The sequence below is a fragment of the Hyla sarda genome, unplaced genomic scaffold (genome assembly GCF_029499605.1).
Source record: "Hyla sarda isolate aHylSar1 unplaced genomic scaffold, aHylSar1.hap1 scaffold_346, whole genome shotgun sequence".
Taxonomy (NCBI): domain Eukaryota; kingdom Metazoa; phylum Chordata; class Amphibia; order Anura; family Hylidae; genus Hyla; species Hyla sarda.
The window spans coordinates 25982-47447 of NW_026610219.1; the positions used below are offsets into that span (position 1 = coordinate 25982).

General features: G+C 45.6%; 9 non-coding genes across 9 annotated transcripts; all 9 read right to left on the reverse strand.

Moving 5' to 3' along the window:
- Nucleotides 1–1892: 1892 nt before the first annotated feature.
- Nucleotides 1893–2083, reverse strand: LOC130331091 (U2 spliceosomal RNA). The gene has a single exon (XR_008874058.1). It is a non-coding gene; the product is annotated as a U2 spliceosomal RNA (small nuclear RNA).
- A 2084-nt stretch (nt 2084–4167) lies between these two features.
- On the reverse strand, nt 4168–4358 carry LOC130331103 (U2 spliceosomal RNA). The gene has a single exon (XR_008874069.1). It is a non-coding gene; the product is annotated as a U2 spliceosomal RNA (small nuclear RNA).
- A 2098-nt stretch (nt 4359–6456) lies between these two features.
- LOC130331115 (U2 spliceosomal RNA) lies at nt 6457–6647 on the reverse strand. The gene has a single exon (XR_008874081.1). It is a non-coding gene; the product is annotated as a U2 spliceosomal RNA (small nuclear RNA).
- A 2090-nt stretch (nt 6648–8737) lies between these two features.
- LOC130331127 (U2 spliceosomal RNA) lies at nt 8738–8928 on the reverse strand. The gene has a single exon (XR_008874091.1). It is a non-coding gene; the product is annotated as a U2 spliceosomal RNA (small nuclear RNA).
- A 2090-nt stretch (nt 8929–11018) lies between these two features.
- LOC130331140 (U2 spliceosomal RNA) lies at nt 11019–11209 on the reverse strand. The gene has a single exon (XR_008874094.1). It is a non-coding gene; the product is annotated as a U2 spliceosomal RNA (small nuclear RNA).
- A 2092-nt stretch (nt 11210–13301) lies between these two features.
- Nucleotides 13302–13492, reverse strand: LOC130331141 (U2 spliceosomal RNA). Its single transcript, XR_008874095.1, has one exon. It is a non-coding gene; the product is annotated as a U2 spliceosomal RNA (small nuclear RNA).
- A 2102-nt stretch (nt 13493–15594) lies between these two features.
- LOC130331143 (U2 spliceosomal RNA) lies at nt 15595–15785 on the reverse strand. Its single transcript, XR_008874097.1, has one exon. It is a non-coding gene; the product is annotated as a U2 spliceosomal RNA (small nuclear RNA).
- Nucleotides 15786–17883: 2098 nt separating this feature from the next.
- LOC130331144 (U2 spliceosomal RNA) lies at nt 17884–18074 on the reverse strand. Its single transcript, XR_008874098.1, has one exon. It is a non-coding gene; the product is annotated as a U2 spliceosomal RNA (small nuclear RNA).
- A 2074-nt stretch (nt 18075–20148) lies between these two features.
- LOC130331145 (U2 spliceosomal RNA) lies at nt 20149–20339 on the reverse strand. Its single transcript, XR_008874099.1, has one exon. It is a non-coding gene; the product is annotated as a U2 spliceosomal RNA (small nuclear RNA).
- Nucleotides 20340–21466: the final 1127 nt, after the last annotated feature.

Consider the following 21466-nt stretch of genomic DNA (forward strand, 5'->3'; position numbering starts at 1 on the left):
GCCATAATGGGAGGTGACTTCAATTCTGGACTATGTGTATATCCCTCAAGTAAATTCCAGTGTTTCCTAACAATTCTGCCAATCTCAGGGGAAAGATCATTGTACGTGGAGACAAACGCTATACGGGGATTTGTAGGTATCCTACTCTGTCCCGACATGAGTCCCCTTTGTGTCCTGTCAATTCTGTCCTTTTGTCTCACTATTAATCCCACAGGGTATCCCCTATTCTTGAAATTTTGAACCATTCTGTCCAGGGCCTTATCGTATTTTTCTTCCGAATCCGTGACCCTCCTTGCCCTCAGCAATTGGCTATAGGGCAAGGAGTTCACCATGGATCTGGGGTGACAACTATCGAATCTTAGCAGTGTATTGCAATCAGTATCTTTTACATAGAGATCTGTAGTCAAATGGTTTCCCTGTATCGTCACTAACACATCCAGAAAGCTCACCGAAACATAAGAGTGGGTCAAAGTGAAGCGAATGTCTGGGTCCTGTTCATTAAGGTAGTCCTGGAAAGATAATAAATCAGTCAGTGTTCCAGTCCAAATCAAGAATACATCGTCTATGTATCTCCACCACTCCAGGATAAACCTGGAGTGGTGGGACACATAGACGTAACGTTCTTCAAATTGCGACATAAAGATGTTGGCATACGTTGGCATACGTTCTTTTTTAAGGGGTGCTGTTTCTTTTGGATTATATATATATATATATATATATATTTCTCCGCCGAAATCACTTTTAAACCCATTTCCACCTTTTTTTCCCTTCTCTTCCTCTTACTTTTTTTTCACGTTTTTTTACGTTTTTCTCCTTTTCGCCTCTTTTCTGGGCGTATTATTCTTCTTTTTCTTCTTTTTTTTCGTCTAATGCATACCCCATCAGTGCAGCAATGCTTATTCAATACCGCCAGCAGATGGAGACACTGGGGGATAATTTTCTAAGGATTTATACTGATTTTTCCTGTCTGAATTTGTCGCACAGAAAGTTGCAGGCCAAATATGTGTGACATTTCTGCGACTTTAGCTTCTAGAGCATTTTTACAACATTATACATAGGTGCTGAATACATAAAAAGCGACTGTTCAGCGACAGACAAGTCGCATCGGCTGAAAGTAGGCCAGAATGTCAGTCCATGTTGGAGCAGGTTTAGATACAGTCTAAAGTATAGATCTCAAAGTCTGTGCACAGAATTTAGCAAGGGCCTCGCACCTTCTGATGCATCAGGTAGGTGCACAATAGCATAGCCTAACCCTCTGTACTTTGGTCTATATTGATGCGGGACATAGACAGCCAGCTGATGACCAATCCATTAGTGCAATGGATGGCTGGAAGCATTTGTCTTTGCCTTTGCAATACCACAGAAGCAATGCATGGTCAATGTACAGCAATGACACACCTGTGTGAACAGCCAGGAGACCCCCCCCATGTTATGTTACATAGTTACATAGTTAGTACGGTCGAAAAAAGACATATGTCCATCAAGTTCAACCAGGGAATTAAGGGGTAGGGGTGTGGCGCGATATTGGGGAAGGGATGAGATTTTATATTTCTTCATAAGCATTAATCTTATTTTGTCAATTAGGAACATTCAGCACCCACCCGCTATCAAGGCAGCTGCCTATCATGTCATGCCCTACCTGCACAGGTGTGCTGGCTACTCAAATGATCCAATTAAGGAGGCCATTTAGTCAGCAGCAGCAGAAGTCCTGTGCCTGGATGCTCCAACAGCGGCCAGACACAAGCAGAAGCAGAAGCAGCAGAAGCAGCAGCAGCACCACCTTTTGTTTTTTGGCTGCAGCAGCAGCAGCAAGGCCCACAGGGCTGGCTAGCTGGCTAGCCAGCAAGCAGGTAGCAATGAAAGTAGGAATCTTTCTTTTTAACCCTGTAAGGGGGTGGTGCACTGTACCCGAAGATACTGCCATATCGGGTCAATGCATAGGGCGACGGAAGCAAGCTTCGAAATCGGCCCCCGTTCTCAAAAATCCATTTAATATATGGTCCCCAGATAGGGGACGTATCAGATATTAAACTGATAAGAACAGATACTACACTTGATCTTAGCCAAAAGGCCGAGAAGCGATAACCGTGAAAGGGGCGGGCCCAACAAGGTCCCCTTCATGGGCACTATCACTGCTTGCTGTCAGGGAGGCTGCCAGACAATTTTCCATGCACACTCTGGGCTGGGGGGCAGTCAACCACCAGTACACACAGCAGAACCTAAACCCATACCATTATTGCTAAGCAGCAAGACAGGGGCCCATTGCACTCCCACGGGGCCTTTTTAAATGCAATCCATAACCCGGATTTGCCAGGAACCCTTCTTACTCCTCCTACTTGCATGTGACACTGGGCTTAGGATCTGCATAGGAAACACACACACAAGCACACACCTACCTTTGTTGCCTGCAGATGCCTCCTTGGCTGTCCCCAAACGGTATCAAACCAACACCCACGGGAAGCTGTAAGCATAGAGGACATGCCTGCACCCCATTGGACTTACCTGTGTGGGTTAAATCCGGGTTATTTGACAACCTATGGCGGTGATGGTTCTGCTCAGGCAGAGCAGTGCTGATGCTCCTCATAAAGCTGTCGCTGCTGTGAAGGTTCTAGGTGACATCACAAATCCCTATGGTTACATACACAACAAAGCTGGGTTGTTGTTGTTTACACTCTGCAAGGCCTGTGGAAGTGAGTGACATCATAGCACTGTAGTTCTGAGGGTTCTAGATGGATGCAACAATCTCCTGTTGCTTCTATGAAGGCCATAATAGACGACATCACCAAACAGCTCCATAGTCACATACACAGCAAAGGAGAGATGTTGTTTACACCTAGTGATGTCAGTGGTATTGAGTGACATCACAGCACAGTGCTAAGGCTCCTGGGCCTGGACACAGCAGCGGCTGCAATATCTCAACGGAGAATACGTTTATATATATGTGTGTGTGTGCGCGTATATATATATATATATATATATATATATATATATATATATTTCTCCGCCGAAATCACTTTTAAACCCATTTCCACCTTTTTTTCCCTTCTCTTCCTCTTACTTTTTTTTCACGTTTTTTTACGTTTTTCTCCTTTTCGCCTCTTTTCTGGGCGTATTATTCTTCTTTTTCTTCTTTTTTTTCGTCTAATGCATACCCCATCAGTGCAGCAATGCTTATTCAATACCGCCAGCAGATGGAGACACTGGGGGATAATTTTCTAAGGATTTATACTGATTTTTCCTGTCTGAATTTGTCGCACAGAAAGTTGCAGGCCAAATATGTGTGACATTTCTGCGACTTTAGCTTCTAGAGCATTTTTACAACATTATACATAGGTGCTGAATACATAAAAAGCGACTGTTCAGCGACAGACAAGTCGCATCGGCTGAAAGTAGGCCAGAATGTCAGTCCATGTTGGAGCAGGTTTAGATACAGTCTAAAGTATAGATCTCAAAGTCTGTGCACAGAATTTAGCAAGGGCCTCGCACCTTCTGATGCATCAGGTAGGTGCACAATAGCATAGCCTAACCCTCTGTACTTTGGTCTATATTGATGCGGGACATAGACAGCCAGCTGATGACCAATCCATTAGTGCAATGGATGGCTGGAAGCATTTGTCTTTGCCTTTGCAATACCACAGAAGCAATGCATGGTCAATGTACAGCAATGACACACCTGTGTGAACAGCCAGGAGACCCCCCCCATGTTATGTTACATAGTTACATAGTTAGTACGGTCGAAAAAAGACATATGTCCATCAAGTTCAACCAGGGAATTAAGGGGTAGGGGTGTGGCGCGATATTGGGGAAGGGATGAGATTTTATATTTCTTCATAAGCATTAATCTTATTTTGTCAATTAGGAACATTCAGCACCCACCCGCTATCAAGGCAGCTGCCTATCATGTCATGCCCTACCTGCACAGGTGTGCTGGCTACTCAAATGATCCAATTAAGGAGGCCATTTAGTCAGCAGCAGCAGAAGTCCTGTGCCTGGACGCTCCAACAGCGGCCAGACACAAGCAGAAGCAGAAGCAGCAGAAGCAGCAGCAGCACCACCTTTTGTTTTTTGGCTGCAGCAGCAGCAGCAAGGCCCACAGGGCTGGCTAGCTGGCTAGCCAGCAAGCAGGTAGCAATGAAAGTAGGAATCTTTCTTTTTAACCCTGTAAGGGGGTGGTGCACTGTACCCGAAGATACTGCCATATCGGGTCAATGCATAGGGCGACGGAAGCAAGCTTCGAAATCGGCCCCCGTTCTCAAAAATCCATTTAATATATGGTCCCCAGATAGGGGACGTATCAGATATTAAACTGATAAGAACAGATACTACACTTGATCTTAGCCAAAAGGCCGAGAAGCGATAACCGTGAAAGGGGCGGGCCCAACAAGGTCCCCTTCATGGGCACTATCACTGCTTGCTGTCAGGGAGGCTGCCAGACAATTTTCCATGCACACTCTGGGCTGGGGGGCAGTCAACCACCAGTACACACAGCAGAACCTAAACCCATACCATTATTGCTAAGCAGCAAGACAGGGGCCCATTGCACTCCCACGGGGCCTTTTTAAATGCAATCCATAACCCGGATTTGCCAGGAACCCTTCTTACTCCTCCTACTTGCATGTGACACTGGGCTTAGGATCTGCATAGGAAACACACACACAAGCACACACCTACCTTTGTTGCCTGCAGATGCCTCCTTGGCTGTCCCCAAACGGTATCAAACCAACACCCACGGGAAGCTGTAAGCATAGAGGACATGCCTGCACCCCATTGGACTTACCTGTGTGGGTTAAATCCGGGTTATTTGACAACCTATGGCGGTGATGGTTCTGCTCAGGCAGAGCAGTGCTGATGCTCCTCATAAAGCTGTCGCTGCTGTGAAGGTTCTAGGTGACATCACAAATCCCTATGGTTACATACACAACAAAGCTGGGTTGTTGTTGTTTACACTCTGCAAGGCCTGTGGAAGTGAGTGACATCATAGCACTGTAGTTCTGAGGGTTCTAGATGGATGCAACAATCTCCTGTTGCTTCTATGAAGGCCATAATAGACGACATCACCAAACAGCTCCATAGTCACATACACAGCAAAGGAGAGATGTTGTTTACACCTAGTGATGTCAGTGGTATTGAGTGACATCACAGCACAGTGCTAAGGCTCCTGGGCCTGGACACAGCAGCGGCTGCAATATCTCAACGGAGAATACGTTTATATATATGTGTGTGTGTGCGCGTATATATATATATATATATATATATATATATATATATATATATATATATATATATTTCTCCGCCGAAATCACTTTTAAACCCATTTCCACCTTTTTTTCCCTTCTCTTCCTCTTACTTTTTTTTCACGTTTTTTTACGTTTTTCTCCTTTTCGCCTCTTTTCTGGGCGTATTATTCTTCTTTTTCTTCTTTTTTTTCGTCTAATGCATACCCCATCAGTGCAGCAATGCTTATTCAATACCGCCAGCAGATGGAGACACTGGGGGATAATTTTCTAAGGATTTATACTGATTTTTCCTGTCTGAATTTGTCGCACAGAAAGTTGCAGGCCAAATATGTGTGACATTTCTGCGACTTTAGCTTCTAGAGCATTTTTACAACATTATACATAGGTGCTGAATACATAAAAAGCGACTGTTCAGCGACAGACAAGTCGCATCGGCTGAAAGTAGGCCAGAATGTCAGTCCATGTTGGAGCAGGTTTAGATACAGTCTAAAGTATAGATCTCAAAGTCTGTGCACAGAATTTAGCAAGGGCCTCGCACCTTCTGATGCATCAGGTAGGTGCACAATAGCATAGCCTAACCCTCTGTACTTTGGTCTATATTGATGCGGGACATAGACAGCCAGCTGATGACCAATCCATTAGTGCAATGGATGGCTGGAAGCATTTGTCTTTGCCTTTGCAATACCACAGAAGCAATGCATGGTCAATGTACAGCAATGACACACCTGTGTGAACAGCCAGGAGACCCCCCCCATGTTATGTTACATAGTTACATAGTTAGTACGGTCGAAAAAAGACATATGTCCATCAAGTTCAACCAGGGAATTAAGGGGTAGGGGTGTGGCGCGATATTGGGGAAGGGATGAGATTTTATATTTCTTCATAAGCATTAATCTTATTTTGTCAATTAGGAACATTCAGCACCCACCCGCTATCAAGGCAGCTGCCTATCATGTCATGCCCTACCTGCACAGGTGTGCTGGCTACTCAAATGATCCAATTAAGGAGGCCATTTAGTCAGCAGCAGCAGAAGTCCTGTGCCTGGACGCTCCAACAGCGGCCAGACACAAGCAGAAGCAGAAGCAGCAGAAGCAGCAGCAGCACCACCTTTTGTTTTTTGGCTGCAGCAGCAGCAGCAAGGCCCACAGGGCTGGCTAGCTGGCTAGCCAGCAAGCAGGTAGCAATGAAAGTAGGAATCTTTCTTTTTAACCCTGTAAGGGGGTGGTGCACTGTACCCGAAGATACTGCCATATCGGGTCAATGCATAGGGCGACGGAAGCAAGCTTCGAAATCGGCCCCCGTTCTCAAAAATCCATTTAATATATGGTCCCCAGATAGGGGACGTATCAGATATTAAACTGATAAGAACAGATACTACACTTGATCTTAGCCAAAAGGCCGAGAAGCGATAACCGTGAAAGGGGCGGGCCCAACAAGGTCCCCTTCATGGGCACTATCACTGCTTGCTGTCAGGGAGGCTGCCAGACAATTTTCCATGCACACTCTGGGCTGGGGGGCAGTCAACCACCAGTACACACAGCAGAACCTAAACCCATACCATTATTGCTAAGCAGCAAGACAGGGGCCCATTGCACTCCCACGGGGCCTTTTTAAATGCAATCCATAACCCGGATTTGCCAGGAACCCTTCTTACTCCTCCTACTTGCATGTGACACTGGGCTTAGGATCTGCATAGGAAACACACACACAAGCACACACCTACCTTTGTTGCCTGCAGATGCCTCCTTGGCTGTCCCCAAACGGTATCAAACCAACACCCACGGGAAGCTGTAAGCATAGAGGACATGCCTGCACCCCATTGGACTTACCTGTGTGGGTTAAATCCGGGTTATTTGACAACCTATGGCGGTGATGGTTCTGCTCAGGCAGAGCAGTGCTGATGCTCCTCATAAAGCTGTCGCTGCTGTGAAGGTTCTAGGTGACATCACAAATCCCTATGGTTACATACACAACAAAGCTGGGTTGTTGTTGTTTACACTCTGCAAGGCCTGTGGAAGTGAGTGACATCATAGCACTGTAGTTCTGAGGGTTCTAGATGGATGCAACAATCTCCTGTTGCTTCTATGAAGGCCATAATAGACGACATCACCAAACAGCTCCATAGTCACATACACAGCAAAGGAGAGATGTTGTTTACACCTAGTGATGTCAGTGGTATTGAGTGACATCACAGCACAGTGCTAAGGCTCCTGGGCCTGGACACAGCAGCGGCTGCAATATCTCAACGGAGAATACGTTTATATATATATGTGTGTGTGTGCGCGTATATATATATATATATATATATATATATATATATATATATATATTTCTCCGCCGAAATCACTTTTAAACCCATTTCCACCTTTTTTTCCCTTCTCTTCCTCTTACTTTTTTTTCACGTTTTTTTGCGTTTTTCTCCTTTTCGCCTCTTTTCTGGGCGTATTATTCTTCTTTTTCTTCTTTTTTTTCGTCTAATGCATACCCCATCAGTGCAGCAATGCTTATTCAATACCGCCAGCAGATGGAGACACTGGGGGATAATTTTCTAAGGATTTATACTGATTTTTCCTGTCTGAATTTGTCGCACAGAAAGTTGCAGGCCAAATATGTGTGACATTTCTGCGACTTTAGCTTCTAGAGCATTTTTACAACATTATACATAGGTGCTGAATACATAAAAAGCGACTGTTCAGCGACAGACAAGTCGCATCGGCTGAAAGTAGGCCAGAATGTCAGTCCATGTTGGAGCAGGTTTAGATACAGTCTAAAGTATAGATCTCAAAGTCTGTGCACAGAATTTAGCAAGGGCCTCGCACCTTCTGATGCATCAGGTAGGTGCACAATAGCATAGCCTAACCCTCTGTACTTTGGTCTATATTGATGCGGGACATAGACAGCCAGCTGATGACCAATCCATTAGTGCAATGGATGGCTGGAAGCATTTGTCTTTGCCTTTGCAATACCACAGAAGCAATGCATGGTCAATGTACAGCAATGACACACCTGTGTGAACAGCCAGGAGACCCCCCCCATGTTATGTTACATAGTTACATAGTTAGTACGGTCGAAAAAAGACATATGTCCATCAAGTTCAACCAGGGAATTAAGGGGTAGGGGTGTGGCGCGATATTGGGGAAGGGATGAGATTTTATATTTCTTCATAAGCATTAATCTTATTTTGTCAATTAGGAACATTCAGCACCCACCCGCTATCAAGGCAGCTGCCTATCATGTCATGCCCTACCTGCACAGGTGTGCTGGCTACTCAAATGATCCAATTAAGGAGGCCATTTAGTCAGCAGCAGCAGAAGTCCTGTGCCTGGACGCTCCAACAGCGGCCAGACACAAGCAGAAGCAGAAGCAGCAGAAGCAGCAGCAGCACCACCTTTTGTTTTTTGGCTGCAGCAGCAGCAGCAAGGCCCACAGGGCTGGCTAGCTGGCTAGCCAGCAAGCAGGTAGCAATGAAAGTAGGAATCTTTCTTTTTAACCCTGTAAGGGGGTGGTGCACTGTACCCGAAGATACTGCCATATCGGGTCAATGCATAGGGCGACGGAAGCAAGCTTCGAAATCGGCCCCCGTTCTCAAAAATCCATTTAATATATGGTCCCCAGATAGGGGACGTATCAGATATTAAACTGATAAGAACAGATACTACACTTGATCTTAGCCAAAAGGCCGAGAAGCGATAACCGTGAAAGGGGCGGGCCCAACAAGGTCCCCTTCATGGGCACTATCACTGCTTGCTGTCAGGGAGGCTGCCAGACAATTTTCCATGCACACTCTGGGCTGGGGGGCAGTCAACCACCAGTACACACAGCAGAACCTAAACCCATACCATTATTGCTAAGCAGCAAGACAGGGGCCCATTGCACTCCCACGGGGCCTTTTTAAATGCAATCCATAACCCGGATTTGCCAGGAACCCTTCTTACTCCTCCTACTTGCATGTGACACTGGGCTTAGGATCTGCATAGGAAACACACACACAAGCACACACCTACCTTTGTTGCCTGCAGATGCCTCCTTGGCTGTCCCCAAACGGTATCAAACCAACACCCACGGGAAGCTGTAAGCATAGAGGACATGCCTGCACCCCATTGGACTTACCTGTGTGGGTTAAATCCGGGTTATTTGACAACCTATGGCGGTGATGGTTCTGCTCAGGCAGAGCAGTGCTGATGCTCCTCATAAAGCTGTCGCTGCTGTGAAGGTTCTAGGTGACATCACAAATCCCTATGGTTACATACACAACAAAGCTGGGTTGTTGTTGTTTACACTCTGCAAGGCCTGTGGAAGTGAGTGACATCATAGCACTGTAGTTCTGAGGGTTCTAGATGGATGCAACAATCTCCTGTTGCTTCTATGAAGGCCATAATAGACGACATCACCAAACAGCTCCATAGTCACATACACAGCAAAGGAGAGATGTTGTTTACACCTAGTGATGTCAGTGGTATTGAGTGACATCACAGCACAGTGCTAAGGCTCCTGGGCCTGGACACAGCAGCGGCTGCAATATCTCAACGGAGAATACGTTTATATATATGTGTGTGTGTGCGCGTATATATATATATATATATATATATATATATATATATATATATATATTTCTCCGCCGAAATCACTTTTAAACCCATTTCCACCTTTTTTTCCCTTCTCTTCCTCTTACTTTTTTTTCACGTTTTTTTACGTTTTTCTCCTTTTCGCCTCTTTTCTGGGCGTATTATTCTTCTTTTTCTTCTTTTTTTTCGTCTAATGCATACCCCATCAGTGCAGCAATGCTTATTCAATACCGCCAGCAGATGGAGACACTGGGGGATAATTTTCTAAGGATTTATACTGATTTTTCCTGTCTGAATTTGTCGCACAGAAAGTTGCAGGCCAAATATGTGTGACATTTCTGCGACTTTAGCTTCTAGAGCATTTTTACAACATTATACATAGGTGCTGAATACATAAAAAGCGACTGTTCAGCGACAGACAAGTCGCATCGGCTGAAAGTAGGCCAGAATGTCAGTCCATGTTGGAGCAGGTTTAGATACAGTCTAAAGTATAGATCTCAAAGTCTGTGCACAGAATTTAGCAAGGGCCTCGCACCTTCTGATGCATCAGGTAGGTGCACAATAGCATAGCCTAACCCTCTGTACTTTGGTCTATATTGATGCGGGACATAGACAGCCAGCTGATGACCAATCCATTAGTGCAATGGATGGCTGGAAGCATTTGTCTTTGCCTTTGCAATACCACAGAAGCAATGCATGGTCAATGTACAGCAATGACACACCTGTGTGAACAGCCAGGAGACCCCCCCCATGTTATGTTACATAGTTACATAGTTAGTACGGTCGAAAAAAGACATATGTCCATCAAGTTCAACCAGGGAATTAAGGGGTAGGGGTGTGGCGCGATATTGGGGAAGGGATGAGATTTTATATTTCTTCATAAGCATTAATCTTATTTTGTCAATTAGGAACATTCAGCACCCACCCGCTATCAAGGCAGCTGCCTATCATGTCATGCCCTACCTGCACAGGTGTGCTGGCTACTCAAATGATCCAATTAAGGAGGCCATTTAGTCAGCAGCAGCAGAAGTCCTGTGCCTGGACGCTCCAACAGCGGCCAGACACAAGCAGAAGCAGAAGCAGCAGAAGCAGCAGCAGCACCACCTTTTGTTTTTTGGCTGCAGCAGCAGCAGCAAGGCCCACAGGGCTGGCTAGCTGGCTAGCCAGCAAGCAGGTAGCAATGAAAGTAGGAATCTTTCTTTTTAACCCTGTAAGGGGGTGGTGCACTGTACCCGAAGATACTGCCATATCGGGTCAATGCATAGGGCGACGGAAGCAAGCTTCGAAATCGGCCCCCGTTCTCAAAAATCCATTTAATATATGGTCCCCAGATAGGGGACGTATCAGATATTAAACTGATAAGAACAGATACTACACTTGATCTTAGCCAAAAGGCCGAGAAGCGATAACCGTGAAAGGGGCGGGCCCAACAAGGTCCCCTTCATGGGCACTATCACTGCTTGCTGTCAGGGAGGCTGCCAGACAATTTTCCATGCACACTCTGGGCTGGGGGGCAGTCAACCACCAGTACACACAGCAGAACCTAAACCCATACCATTATTGCTAAGCAGCAAGACAGGGGCCCATTGCACTCCCACGGGGCCTTTTTAAATGCAATCCATAACCCGGATTTGCCAGGAACCCTTCTTACTCCTCCTACTTGCATGTGACACTGGGCTTAGGATCTGCATAGGAAACACACACACAAGCACACACCTACCTTTGTTGCCTGCAGATGCCTCCTTGGCTGTCCCCAAACGGTATCAAACCAACACCCACGGGAAGCTGTAAGCATAGAGGACATGCCTGCACCCCATTGGACTTACCTGTGTGGGTTAAATCCGGGTTATTTGACAACCTATGGCGGTGATGGTTCTGCTCAGGCAGAGCAGTGCTGATGCTCCTCATAAAGCTGTCGCTGCTGTGAAGGTTCTAGGTGACATCACAAATCCCTATGGTTACATACACAACAAAGCTGGGTTGTTGTTGTTTACACTCTGCAAGGCCTGTGGAAGTGAGTGACATCATAGCACTGTAGTTCTGAGGGTTCTAGATGGATGCAACAATCTCCTGTTGCTTCTATGAAGGCCATAATAGACGACATCACCAAACAGCTCCATAGTCACATACACAGCAAAGGAGAGATGTTGTTTACACCTAGTGATGTCAGTGGTATTGAGTGACATCACAGCACAGTGCTAAGGCTCCTGGGCCTGGACACAGCAGCGGCTGCAATATCTCAACGGAGAATACGTTTATATATATGTGTGTGTGTGCGCGTATATATATATATATATATATATATATATATATATATATATATATATATTTCTCCGCCGAAATCACTTTTAAACTCATTTCCACCTTTTTTTCCCTTCTCTTCCTCTTACTTTTTTTTCACGTTTTTTTACGTTTTTCTCCTTTTCGCCTCTTTTCTGGGCGTATTATTCTTCTTTTTCTTCTTTTTTTTCGTCTAATGCATACCCCATCAGTGCAGCAATGCTTATTCAATACCGCCAGCAGATGGAGACACTGGGGGATAATTTTCTAAGGATTTATACTGATTTTTCCTGTCTGAATTTGTCGCACAGAAAGTTGCAGGCCAAATATGTGTGACATTTCTGCGACTTTAGCTTCTAGAGCATTTTTACAACATTATACATAGGTGCTGAATACATAAAAAGCGACTGTTCAGCGACAGACAAGTCGCATCGGCTGAAAGTAGGCCAGAATGTCAGTCCATGTTGGAGCAGGTTTAGATACAGTCTAAAGTATAGATCTCAAAGTCTGTGCACAGAATTTAGCAAGGGCCTCGCACCTTCTGATGCATCAGGTAGGTGCACAATAGCATAGCCTAACCCTCTGTACTTTGGTCTATATTGATGCGGGACATAGACAGCCAGCTGATGACCAATCCATTAGTGCAATGGATGGCTGGAAGCATTTGTCTTTGCCTTTGCAATACCACAGAAGCAATGCATGGTCAATGTACAGCAATGACACACCTGTGTGAACAGCCAGGAGACCCCCCCCATGTTATGTTACATAGTTACATAGTTAGTACGGTCGAAAAAAGACATATGTCCATCAAGTTCAACCAGGGAATTAAGGGGTAGGGGTGTGGCGCGATATTGGGGAAGGGATGAGATTTTATATTTCTTCATAAGCATTAATCTTATTTTGTCAATTAGGAACATTCAGCACCCACCCGCTATCAAGGCAGCTGCCTATCATGTCATGCCCTACCTGCACAGGTGTGCTGGCTACTCAAATGATCCAATTAAGGAGGCCATTTAGTCAGCAGCAGCAGAAGTCCTGTGCCTGGACGCTCCAACAGCGGCCAGACACAAGCAGAAGCAGAAGCAGCAGAAGCAGCAGCAGCACCACCTTTTGTTTTTTGGCTGCAGCAGCAGCAGCAAGGCCCACAGGGCTGGCTAGCTGGCTAGCCAGCAAGCAGGTAGCAATGAAAGTAGGAATCTTTCTTTTTAACCCTGTAAGGGGGTGGTGCACTGTACCCGAAGATACTGCCATATCGGGTCAATGCATAGGGCGACGGAAGCAAGCTTCGAAATCGGCCCCCGTTCTCAAAAATCCATTTAATATATGGTCCCCAGATAGGGGACGTATCAGATATTAAACTGATAAGAACAGATACTACACTTGATCTTAGCCAAAAGGCCGAGAAGCGATAACCGTGAAAGGGGCGGGCCCAACAAGGTCCCCTTCATGGGCACTATCACTGCTTGCTGTCAGGGAGGCTGCCAGACAATTTTCCATGCACACTCTGGGCTGGGGGGCAGTCAACCACCAGTACACACAGCAGAACCTAAACCCATACCATTATTGCTAAGCAGCAAGACAGGGGCCCATTGCACTCCCACGGGGCCTTTTTAAATGCAATCCATAACCCGGATTTGCCAGGAACCCTTCTTACTCCTCCTACTTGCATGTGACACTGGGCTTAGGATCTGCATAGGAAACACACACACAAGCACACACCTACCTTTGTTGCCTGCAGATGCCTCCTTGGCTGTCCCCAAACGGTATCAAACCAACACCCACGGGAAGCTGTAAGCATAGAGGACATGCCTGCACCCCATTGGACTTACCTGTGTGGGTTAAATCCGGGTTATTTGACAACCTATGGCGGTGATGGTTCTGCTCAGGCAGAGCAGTGCTGATGCTCCTCATAAAGCTGTCGCTGCTGTGAAGGTTCTAGGTGACATCACAAATCCCTATGGTTACATACACAACAAAGCTGGGTTGTTGTTGTTTACACTCTGCAAGGCCTGTGGAAGTGAGTGACATCATAGCACTGTAGTTCTGAGGGTTCTAGATGGATGCAACAATCTCCTGTTGCTTCTATGAAGGCCATAATAGACGACATCACCAAACAGCTCCATAGTCACATACACAGCAAAGGAGAGATGTTGTTTACACCTAGTGATGTCAGTGGTATTGAGTGACATCACAGCACAGTGCTAAGGCTCCTGGGCCTGGACACAGCAGCGGCTGCAATATCTCAACGGAGAATACGTTTATATATATGTGTGTGTGTGCGCGTATATATATATATATATATATATATATATATATATATATATATATATATATATATATATTTCTCCGCCGAAATCACTTTTAAACCCATTTCCACCTTTTTTTCCCTTCTCTTCCTCTTACTTTTTTTTCACGTTTTTTTACGTTTTTCTCCTTTTCGCCTCTTTTCTGGGCGTATTATTCTTCTTTTTCTTCTTTTTTTTCGTCTAATGCATACCCCATCAGTGCAGCAATGCTTATTCAATACCGCCAGCAGATGGAGACACTGGGGGATAATTTTCTAAGGATTTATACTGATTTTTCCTGTCTGAATTTGTCGCACAGAAAGTTGCAGGCCAAATATGTGTGACATTTCTGCGACTTTAGCTTCTAGAGCATTTTTACAACATTATACATAGGTGCTGAATACATAAAAAGCGACTGTTCAGCGACAGACAAGTCGCATCGGCTGAAAGTAGGCCAGAATGTCAGTCCATGTTGGAGCAGGTTTAGATACAGTCTAAAGTATAGATCTCAAAGTCTGTGCACAGAATTTAGCAAGGGCCTCGCACCTTCTGATGCATCAGGTAGGTGCACAATAGCATAGCCTAACCCTCTGTACTTTGGTCTATATTGATGCGGGACATAGACAGCCAGCTGATGACCAATCCATTAGTGCAATGGATGGCTGGAAGCATTTGTCTTTGCCTTTGCAATACCACAGAAGCAATGCATGGTCAATGTACAGCAATGACACACCTGTGTGAACAGCCAGGAGACCCCCCCCATGTTATGTTACATAGTTACATAGTTAGTACGGTCGAAAAAAGACATATGTCCATCAAGTTCAACCAGGGAATTAAGGGGTAGGGGTGTGGCGCGATATTGGGGAAGGGATGAGATTTTATATTTCTTCATAAGCATTAATCTTATTTTGTCAATTAGGAACATTCAGCACCCACCCGCTATCAAGGCAGCTGCCTATCATGTCATGCCCTACCTGCACAGGTGTGCTGGCTACTCAAATGATCCAATTAAGGAGGCCATTTAGTCAGCAGCAGCAGAAGTCCTGTGCCTGGACGCTCCAACAGCGGCCAGACACAAGCAGAAGCAGAAGCAGCAGAAGCAGCAGCAGCACCACCTTTTGTTTTTTGGCTGCAGCAGCAGCAGCAAGGCCCACAGGGCTGGCTAGCTGGCTAGCCAGCAAGCAGGTAGCAATGAAAGTAGGAATCTTTCTTTTTAACCCTGTAAGGGGGTGGTGCACTGTACCCGAAGATACTGCCATATCGGGTCAATGCATAGGGCGACGGAAGCAAGCTTCGAAATCGGCCCCCGTTCTCAAAAATCCATTTAATATATGGTCCCCAGATAGGGGACGTATCAGATATTAAACTGATAAGAACAGATACTACACTTGATCTTAGCCAAAAGGCCGAGAAGCGATAACCGTGAAAGGGGCGGGCCCAACAAGGTCCCCTTCATGGGCACTATCACTGCTTGCTGTCAGGGAGGCTGCCAGACAATTTTCCATGCACACTCTGGGCTGGGGGGCAGTCAACCACCAGTACACACAGCAGAACCTAAACCCATACCATTATTGCTAAGCAGCAAGACAGGGGCCCATTGCACTCCCACGGGGCCTTTTTAAATGCAATCCATAACCCGGATTTGCCAGGAACCCTTCTTACTCCTCCTACTTGCATGTGACACTGGGCTTAGGATCTGCATAGGAAACACACACACAAGCACACACCTACCTTTGTTGCCTGCAGATGCCTCCTTGGCTGTCCCCAAACGGTATCAAACCAACACCCACGGGAAGCTGTAAGCATAGAGGACATGCCTGCACCCCATTGGACTTACCTGTGTGGGTTAAATCCGGGTTATTTGACAACCTATGGCGGTGATGGTTCTGCTCAGGCAGAGCAGTGCTGATGCTCCTCATAAAGCTGTCGCTGCTGTGAAGGTTCTAGGTGACATCACAAATCCCTATGGTTACATACACAACAAAGCTGGGTTGTTGTTGTTTACACTCTGCAAGGCCTGTGGAAGTGAGTGACATCATAGCACTGTAGTTCTGAGGGTTCTAGATGGATGCAACAATCTCCTGTTGCTTCTATGAAGGCCATAATAGACGACATCACCAAACAGCTCCATAGTCACATGCACAGCAAAGGAGAGATGTTGTTTACACCTAGTGATGTCAGTGGTATTGAGTGACATCACAGCACAGTGCTAAGGCTCCTGGGCCTGGACACAGCAGCGGCTGCAATATCTCAACGGAGAATACGTTTATATATATGTGTGTGTGTGCGCGTATATATATATATATATATATATATATATATATATATATATATATATATATATATTTCTCCGCCGAAATCACTTTTAAACCCATTTCCACCTTTTTTTCCCTTCTCTTCCTCTTACTTTTTTTTCACGTTTTTTTACGTTTTTCTCCTTTTCGCCTCTTTTCTGGGCGTATTATTCTTCTTTTTCTTCTTTTTTTTCGTCTAATGCATACCCCATCAGTGCAGCAATGCTTATTCAATACCGCCAGCAGATGGAGACACTGGGGGATAATTTTCTAAGGATTTATACTGATTTTTCCTGTCTGAATTTGTCGCACAGAAAGTTGCAGGCCAAATATGTGTGACATTTCTGCGACTTTAGCTTCTAGAGCATTTTTACAACATTATACATAGGTGCTGAATACATAAAAAGCGACTGTTCAGCGACAGACAAGTCGCATCGGCTGAAAGTAGGCCAGAATGTCAGTCCATGTTGGAGCAGGTTTAGATACAGTCTAAAGTATAGATCTCAAAGTCTGTGCACAGAATTTAGCAAGGGCCTCGCACCTTCTGATGCATCAGGTAGGTGCACAATAGCATAGCCTAACCCTCTGTACTTTGGTCTATATTGATGCGGGACATAGACAGCCAGCTGATGACCAATCCATTAGTGCAATGGATGGCTGGAAGCATTTGTCTTTGCCTTTGCAATACCACAGAAGCAATGCATGGTCAATGTACAGCAATGACACACCTGTGTGAACAGCCAGGAGACCCCCCCCATGTTATGTTACATAGTTACATAGTTAGTACGGTCGAAAAAAGACATATGTCCATCAAGTTCAACCAGGGAATTAAGGGGTAGGGGTGTGGCGCGATATTGGGGAAGGGATGAGATTTTATATTTCTTCATAAGCATTAATCTTATTTTGTCAATTAGGAACATTCAGCACCCACCCGCTATCAAGGCAGCTGCCTATCATGTCATGCCCTACCTGCACAGGTGTGCTGGCTACTCAAATGATCCAATTAAGGAGGCCATTTAGTCAGCAGCAGCAGAAGTCCTGTGCCTGGACGCTCCAACAGCGGCCAGACACAAGCAGAAGCAGAAGCAGCAGAAGCAGCAGCAGCACCACCTTTTGTTTTTTGGCTGCAGCAGCAGCAGCAAGGCCCACAGGGCTGGCTAGCTGGCTAGCCAGCAAGCAGGTAGCAATGAAAGTAGGAATCTTTCTTTTTAACCCTGTAAGGGGGTGGTGCACTGTACCCGAAGATACTGCCATATCGGGTCAATGCATAGGGCGACGGAAGCAAGCTTCGAAATCGGCCCCCGTTCTCAAAAATCCATTTAATATATGGTCCCCAGATAGGGGACGTATCAGATATTAAACTGATAAGAACAGATACTACACTTGATCTTAGCCAAAAGGCCGAGAAGCGATAACCGTGAAAGGGGCGGGCCCAACAAGGTCCCCTTCATGGGCACTATCACTGCTTGCTGTCAGGGAGGCTGCCAGACAATTTTCCATGCACACTCTGGGCTGGGGGGCAGTCAACCACCAGTACACACAGCAGAACCTAAACCCATACCATTATTGCTAAGCAGCAAGACAGGGGCCCATTGCACTCCCACGGGGCCTTTTTAAATGCAATCCATAACCCGGATTTGCCAGGAACCCTTCTTACTCCTCCTACTTGCATGTGACACTGGGCTTAGGATCTGCATAGGAAACACACACACAAGCACACACCTACCTTTGTTGCCTGCAGATGCCTCCTTGGCTGTCCCCAAACGGTATCAAACCAACACCCACGGGAAGCTGTAAGCATAGAGGACATGCCTGCACCCCATTGGACTTACCTGTGTGGGTTAAATCCGGGTTATTTGACAACCTATGGCGGTGATGGTTCTGCTCAGGCAGAGCAGTGCTGATGCTCCTCATAAAGCTGTCGCTGCTGTGAAGGTTCTAGGTGACATCACAAATCCCTATGGTTACATACACAACAAAGCTGGGTTGTTGTTGTTTACACTCTGCAAGGCCTGTGGAAGTGAGTGACATCATAGCACTGTAGTTCTGAGGGTTCTAGATGGATGCAACAATCTCCTGTTGCTTCTATGAAGGCCATAATAGACGACATCACCAAACAGCTCCATAGTCACATACACAGCAAAGGAGAGATGTTGTTTACACCTAGTGATGTCAGTGGTATTGAGTGACATCACAGCACAGTGCTAAGGCTCCTGGGCCTGGACACAGCAGCGGCTGCAATATCTCAACGGAGAATACGTTTATATATATGTGTGTGTGTGCGCGTATATATATATATATATATATATATATATATTTCTCCGCCGAAATCACTTTTAAACCCATTTCCACCTTTTTTTCCCTTCTCTTCCTCTTACTTTTTTTTCACGTTTTTTTACGTTTTTCTCCTTTTCGCCTCTTTTCTGGGCGTATTATTCTTCTTTTTCTTCTTTTTTTTCGTCTAATGCATACCCCATCAGTGCAGCAATGCTTATTCAATACCGCCAGCAGATGGAGACACTGGGGGATAATTTTCTAAGGATTTATACTGATTTTTCCTGTCTGAATTTGTCGCACAGAAAGTTGCAGGCCAAATATGTGTGACATTTCTGCGACTTTAGCTTCTAGAGCATTTTTACAACATTATACATAGGTGCTGAATACATAAAAAGCGACTGTTCAGCGACAGACAAGTCGCATCGGCTGAAAGTAGGCCAGAATGTCAGTCCATGTTGGAGCAGGTTTAGATACAGTCTAAAGTATAGATCTCAAAGTCTGTGCACAGAATTTAGCAAGGGCCTCGCACCTTCTGATGCATCAGGTAGGTGCACAATAGCATAGCCTAACCCTCTGTACTTTGGTCTATATTGATGCGGGACATAGACAGCCAGCTGATGACCAATCCATTAGTGCAATGGATGGCTGGAAGCATTTGTCTTTGCCTTTGCAATACCACAGAAGCAATGCATGGTCAATGTACAGCAATGACACACCTGTGTGAACAGCCAGGAGACCCCCCCCATGTTATGTTACATAGTTACATAGTTAGTACGGTCGAAAAAAGACATATGTCCATCAAGTTCAACCAGGGAATTAAGGGGTAGGGGTGTGGCGCGATATTGGGGAAGGGATGAGATTTTATATTTCTTCATAAGCATTAATCTTATTTTGTCAATTAGGAACATTCAGCACCCACCCGCTATCAAGGCAGCTGCCTATCATGTCATGCCCTACCTGCACAGGTGTGCTGGCTACTCAAATGATCCAATTAAGGAGGCCATTTAGTCAGCAGCAGCAGAAGTCCTGTGCCTGGACGCTCCAACAGCGGCCAGACACAAGCAGAAGCAGAAGCAGCAGAAGCAGCAGCAGCACCACCTTTTGTTTTTTGGCTGCAGCAGCAGCAGCAAGGCCCACAGGGCTGGCTAGCTGGCTAGCCAGCAAGCAGGTAGCAATGAAAGTAGGAATCTTTCTTTTTAACCCTGTAAGGGGGTGGTGCACTGTACCCGAAGATACTGCCATATCGGGTCAATGCATAGGGCGACGGAAGCAAGCTTCGAAATCGGCCCCCGTTCTCAAAAATCCATTTAATATATGGTCCCCAGATAGGGGACGTATCAGATATTAAACTGATAAGAACAGATACTACACTTGATCTTAGCCAAAAGGCCGAGAAGCGATAACCGTGAAAGGGGCGGGCCCAACAAGGTCCCCTTCATGGGCACTATCACTGCTTGCTGTCAGGGAGGCTGCCAGACAATTTTCCATGCACACTCTGGGCTGGGGGGCAGTCAACCACCAGTACACACAGCAGAACCTAAACCCATACCATTATTGCTAAGCAGCAAGACAGGGGCCCATTGCACTCCCACGGGGCCTTTTTAAATGCAATCCATAACCCGGATTTGCCAGGAACCCTTCTTACTCCTCCTACTTGCATGTGACACTGGGCTTAGGATCTGCATAGGAAACACACACACAAGCACACACCTACCTTTGTTGCCTGCAGATGCCTCCTTGGCTGTCCCCAAACGGTATCAAACCAACACCCACGGGAAGCTGTAAGCATAGAGGACATGCCTGCACCCCATTGGACTTACCTGTGTGGGTTAAATCCGGGTTATTTGACAACCTATGGCGGTGATGGTTCTGCTCAGGCAGAGCAGTGCTGATGCTCCTCATAAAGCTGTCGCTGCTGTGAAGGTTCTAGGTGACATCACAAATCCCTATGGTTACATACACAACAAAGCTGGGTTGTTGTTGTTTACACTCTGCAAGGCCTGTGGAAGTGAGTGACATCATAGCACTGTAGTTCTGAGGGTTCTAGATGGATGCAACAATCTCCTGTTGCTTCTATGAAGGCCATAATAGACGACATCACCAAACAGCTCCATAGTCACATACACAGCAAAGGAGAGATGTTGTTTACACCTAGTGATGTCAGTGGTATTGAGTGACATCACAGCACAGTGCTAAGGCTCCTGGGCCTGGACACAGCAGCGGCTGCAATATCTCAACGGAGAATACGTTTATATATATGTGTGTGTGTGCGCGTATATATATATATATATATATATATATATATATATATATATATATATTTCTCCGCCGAAATCACTTTTAAACCCATTTCCACCTTTTTTTCCCTTCTCTTCCTCTTACTTTTTTTTCACGTTTTTTTACGTTTTTCTCCTTTTCGCCTCTTTTCTGGGCGTATTATTCTTCTTTTTCTTCTTTTTTTTCGTCTAATGCATACCCCATCAGTGCAGCAATGCTTATTCAATACCGCCAGCAGATGGAGACACTGG